Source organism: Panicum hallii, chromosome 1 (genome assembly GCF_002211085.1).
Source record: "Panicum hallii strain FIL2 chromosome 1, PHallii_v3.1, whole genome shotgun sequence".
Taxonomy (NCBI): Eukaryota; Viridiplantae; Streptophyta; class Magnoliopsida; order Poales; family Poaceae; genus Panicum; species Panicum hallii.
Genome location: NC_038042.1, coordinates 9,959,801 through 9,965,998, shown reverse-complemented (window position 1 = coordinate 9,965,998; position 6,198 = coordinate 9,959,801).

Below are 6,198 nucleotides of genomic sequence, written 5' to 3'. Positions count from 1 at the left end.
CATGAAGAAAGAAAACCCAAGTATACCTTGAGTAATCATCCACTACCACAAGACAATAGCAATTTCCACCGATACTTCTATATGTTGTAGGACCAAATAAATCAATATGCAATAATTCCAATGGTCTCTCGGTTGACATGACACTCTTAGTGGGATGAGCATTTGCAACTTGCTTTCCGGCTTCACATGCACTGCATAACTTATCTTTCTCAAACTTCACATTCTTCAAGCCAACTACTAAATCATGCTTTATGAGACGGTTGAGTTGTTTCATGCCAACATGACCAAGTCTTCTATGCCATAACCAACCCAAAGATGATTGAGTGAACAAACATGTAGACAAGTTTGCCTCTTTAGTAGCAAAATCCACAAGATATACATCCTCATATCTAAATCCCATAAAGATGTGATTTTTTCCATCCAAGCTAGTCACTACAACATCATCTTTAGTGAAATTACACTTATATCCAAAATCACAAAGTTGAGTGACCGCTAAGAGATTAAACTTGAGAGAATCAACCAACAATACTTTTGAAAGAGAATGATCACTTGAGATTGAAATTGTACCAACTCCTTTGACTTTACCTCGGCTATTGTCACCAAAGATGATATCACTATAGCCATCCACATTCTCATCTAGAGAGGAAAACATCATTGGATCTCCGATCATGTGTTGAGTGCATCCACTATCAAGCACCCAATGTCTTCCTCCGGACTTGTAGTTCACCTACAACAAAGAGATAACTCTTTTAGGTACCCAAACTTTCTTGGGTCCTTGAACGTTAGAGACCAAGACTTTTGGCACCCAAATGGTATTCTTTTTAGCACCATCTATAGGTATTCCAACAAATTTTGCACTAACATTGCCATTTGAATTTCTCATAAGAATGTAACTTGAATCAAAGGATATGACTTTCATGTTGGTGCAATTCTTCTCAACATGACTGTGACGCCCTGAAAATTTATCAAATCAAACTATGCGCTAAAGTCTTTCGATCAAAAACCTAATCGTCGTCAAAGCCCACCCAAGCCCTAGCCCTAACCCTCTCCGTCTTCCCCCGCCACCCTGACAACCGACACGAACTTGACCGCCGTCCCGTTCCGCACCGCTCGGTGGCCTGTCGCCCACGCGTGACCAACCGCCGCGATCGGCGCCGACGCGATTTCCCCCCCCCCTCTCTTTTCTCCTCGCGCCGCGTGCGAACGCCGCGCGCGCGTGGCCGACCGGCCGTGGGCGCCGCCGCGAATATCGCCGGCACGCGTCGCTTTTCCTTCTCCCTTTCTCTTTTCCTCCTACCATTTCTTCTTTTCTTTTTCTCCTCCTCTTTTCCATTTTTCTCCTATTTTCTTTTCCTCTTCTTTTCCTTTCCTCCCTTTTCTTTTCTCCCCTTTTTCCTTCCTTTTCTTTCTTTCTTCTCCCCTTCCTCCCTTCTCTCTCCCTCCTTCCTTTTCTCCTTGCCGCGCGCCTGAGCACCGCTCAGCCGTGCGCCGGCACTGTGCGCCGCGCGCGAGCCCTGCCCGGCCTCCCCCCCCCCCGCGACGCGCACGCGCAGCGCGTGGCCGCGCGCCGTGCCGTGCCGGCCGCCGCTCGCGCCCCCGCTCTGGCCCGCGCCTCGCCGCGCCGTGCGCGCACGCGCGCACCCAGTCCCGCGCGTTCCGCGCCGCCCGCCGCTGGCGCTCCGCCCCGCCGCGCGTGCCACCACTGTGCCGTCACAGCGCTCCCCCACGTGCGATGCCTCGGCCCTCGCCACCACGTCACGACGGCCGCGAGCGGCCAAGCGCCATTAATGGCCGCCCGCGGAGCCGCCGACCAAACCCCCCCTCCACCGCCTCCCCCGGCCTATAAATCGGCCCCCGCGCAGCCCGACCCCCCCCCCCCCCACGGCCTCCACCACCACACGGCCTTTCCCCCCCCCCCAAGCCGCAGCGCCGCCGCCGCCCACAGCCCTGCCGCCGCCCGCTACCCACCGTCGTCCGGCCTCCACACGCCGCCCCGGCCCGAGGTGAGGCCGGGAACCGATTCCCCTCGCTCTCCCCTCCCTTTTCCCCCACCCTTGGGCCGCCACCGAGCCCCGGGCCGCCGGTTTTGACCGCCGCCGGCGCCCCCACCCCTCTCCTCTGTTCTGTGCGGGGGAGAGGAAGGAGAAGGGCAATTTTGCCCAAAGACCCCCCCTCTCCCTCTATTTCCTATAAAACCTTTCTCCCCTCCCATTTATTTCCTTTTTGCAAAAGAAACCCTGCTCCTTCTATTAATACCGAACCCCTCCATAAACCTAAATATGACCGACACCCTTTAGCATGCCCTGAGTATTTCTAGGAATCACAAATAGGTCCTTACTCCTTCCGGATAATCACGAACAAGCCCCTGGACCCCTGTTTAACCCCTGAAACCCCCTTTAACTCGTCATTTTATGCGCCAAACGATCTCCGATCGACCCGAAACTTTACCACACCCTTTCTAGTATAGTTCTAACCATGCCATTAAGAAACCACCCAAAAATATTACCCCCATCTCTGTAACTAAATTATTTCCGATATAAGCTCAACGATGAAAGCTTTTAATTCTTTCTCTTGATGGCGTGTTTGTTTGTTTGCGTCGTAGGACACGGAGTGAACGAGGAAGGTCCCAACTGTGACCAAGCGAACGAGGATCAGTTCTGCGACCCCGAGCCCGAGGGACAGTGCTTCGATCAGGACCTCCCGCAAGGGTTTGATGATGGCAAGTTCAATCCCGCCCTTTGATGCATGTTTCTGCCCTAGTTTTTTTTTATAAACATAACCCAGTGGCCTGTTTTATGAAATTGCATGTGTTTTGTTTGCTGAAAGCATGGTAGGATAGCCACCCCTTGATTTGTGATAACCATTCCTCGACCTCCTGGTTTTACAAAGAAAATATGTGCGTGTGTGGGAAGGATAAAATGTGGTTTTGAAAAACGAGTTAGACAGGATGGATGCATTTCTATGTGATTTGCCGTTGGTGTGCTCGTACCTGTGTGGTTGAGCGAGGAAGGGAGATATCCATCCTGTCACCCCTAAGGACCGAGTTGATGTGTCATCTCACCTAGCTTCCTGTCGTGCAAACCACTTGACCGTTGTATGGGCAACGGCTGAGCATAAATCCCACTAGTAGTCTGATAGCCACCAGGAGCGCTGAGAGCAACGGGCGATCAGGGAGAAGGGATAAGCTCTGTGTGACTTATACCCTGGTTAAACCTCGGAGATAGGTCGAATGACCCCTTGATGAATCCCGTGGTGGTTAGTCAGGTCCAGCTAAGGTGGGTAATGGCTTTGTTGGGATCTGCACCGACACTAAGGTGATCATGCTGTGGTACCCCACCTGTGGGTAAAGTTGCACACCTCTGCAGAGTTAAAATCTATTCGAATAGCCGTGCCCACGGTATTGGGCAAGTTATGGTGTGGTCACATAATTAGTGTTTCTCTCTGGGAATGATTGGACTGGTGTGGGTTGTTTGGAAAGCGTCCGGCAGTTATGCCATGTGCTACAGCGGACGGGGAGTCCGGTAGCAGCTTAAAACCTGGATCCTATGTGGATCAACACCATGTGCTTCTTGATACTTGAAAACTTGTTTGAAAAATTGTTTTAAACGAACCTTTGCATGGAACTGAGTTTTCCGTAAATAAACCCTAACCTTGTCCTTGAACTGTCCTGTGCATCGATCTCTGATATACCCCCCCCCCCCCGTGGGTGTGGTTGGACTTGCTGAGTACGTTTGTACTCACCCCATTCTTACTTCTTACAGCAGAAGATCCGGACTACAGCCCAGAAGACGTCGAGTAGGGTTTCGTCCTGCACCCAGTCTTGCCTGTGGTTAGGGCCACCGCCGGAGTTCCGCATGGCGCAAGACTCTGATGACTCTCTTTTCGTAGCCAGTGTAGTAGTGTGGGTTTTAGTTGTAATCCTCACGATAGTGGCGCTTCACTGCCCATTACCGCGTAGAGTTGTACGGTGATGTACCATCTGATGTAATAAAAGTGTTATCAGCCTCCTGGGACTGATAAAGTAACACTTTTAAGTCTTTCCTGATGGGGGGGACGCTTCAATGACCAACCTTCTTGCATTTTTCACAATATGACTTACCACTACTCTTCACAAAAGTAGTTTTGGTTTGCACAAAAGCCTTCTTCCCTTTCTTAGGAATGTATCCAAGCCCTTGCTTGTTCAAAGTGAATTTTTGGCTTGCCCAATAATGATTAAATATGGCTATACTATCATAGCACTTTCTCAAATCATTAGTCAAGCAAGTAACTTCTTTCTTTAACAAATCATTTTCCATAATAAGAGATTCATTGCAAGATGAGTTGTCAATTGTGGTGCAAAAAGAACTAGTAGAGCTAGAGCCATAAGATTTATCATCAATTAAATCACAACTAACACCAACGCTCAATGTTGCTTTTCTTCCATGATTAAGTAAGGTATTGTGAGCTTCCTCAAGCTTCTCATGAGTTTCTTTGAGATTCTCATGAGAAACCTTTAGCTCCTCATAGGAATCTTGAAGAGAAGAAAACTTTAACTTCAAGTCCTTTAACTTGGCCTTTTCTTTAGTCATGAATTCATCGGCATCATTGAGCATTTCAACAAGATCATCATATGAAAGTTCATCAAGTTCATCATCTTGTTGTACCTTTGCACCACCCTTTGCCATAAGACAATGTGGTGTGGAGAAGAGTGATGGTGCCTCCTTGATGGCGATCCCGGCAACTTCCTTGGATGGCTTGTCATCATCATCATCATCATCATCATCATCATCGGAGCTTGCATCGGAATCTCATTCAACAAAATAAGTTTGACCATTCTTTTTCTTCTTGATGAACTTCTTCTTCTTCTTTTCATCATTTTTCTTGTCCTTCTTGTTCTTGTCATCCTTCTTGTTTGGACAATTGACACTAATATGACCCATTTCACCACATTGGAAGCAAGTCTTGTCCACAAAAGGATTTTTTCTTGATGATTGACCTTTCTTGCCAAAGTTCTTCTTGTTCATCATTCTATTGAATCTCTTAACAAAGAGAGCCATCTCTTCATCCGATTCTTCTTCTTGGCACCCACTTTCTTCTTCCTTTTTGCTATCTTGAGCTTTGAATGCCACATTTTTCTTTTTCATATCAATTTCTCCCCCATGAGCTTCATCTTGAGATTTCTTGAACATGTCATGGGTGAGAACTTCTCCCAATATTTGTGTGGGAGTTGCGGTCTTCACATTTGACCTTACAAGCAAGGTCACAATTGTGTCATATCTTTCCGGAAGACATCTAAGAAACTTGTTGTTGAAATCCGCATCTGGTACCTCAAATCCAAGTCCCTTAAAGTCATTCACAATGTCATTTAGCCGGTTGAACATCTCGGCTATACTCTCATCCTTCTTCATGGTAAATTCACTAAAATTTCCCTTAAACAAATATAACTTGGCCTCCTTCACACTTGATGTGCCCTCATGAATTTCCATGAGCTTTTCCCATATGTTATGTGCATTTGTGAGACTCTTGACTCTATTAAATTCAGTCACACCAAGGGCACTAAAAAGCACATTGACTCCTTGATCATTTAGTATCTCATTTTCCTCTTCTAGGGGTGTCAAATTCTTTGAGTCCAAAATGACGTATCCATCATTTACTACTCTCCATAGCTTTCTACTCATGGCTTTGATATGAGCCGACATCCTAGTCTTCCAATAATCATAATTGTTCCCATCAAAAAACGATGGCTTCCCAACATGAATTCCATTATCACTAGTCATTGTTCTACTCCAAGATGGTTAAATCCGCAATTAAAGGAGTACTTAGCTCTGATACCACTTGTAGGATCAAGAACACCGACTAGAGGGGGGGTGAATAGGCGGTTTAAAACTAAAACTCACAACACTAGAAAAACTTAATTAGTAACAAAAAAAAAGCCCTATGTCATGCTACTACTATCTCTAGAGAGGTTTGCAACCTAGGGTGACAAGATACAATTCAAGCTCTAGTTAAGTAAATTGCTCAAAATAAAACAACAATTAAAGTGAGCAAGAGAGATAACCAAGCTTGACACACAAATTTATCCCGTGGTGTCGAGGACTTGCCGGTCACCCCTAATCCACGTTGAGGTGGATTCCAAGAATCAACCGCTCCTCTATCAAGAACCTCTTGATCTTAAGCCGGCTTGAACCAAGGAACCGCTCCACACCTCGATTTCACTAG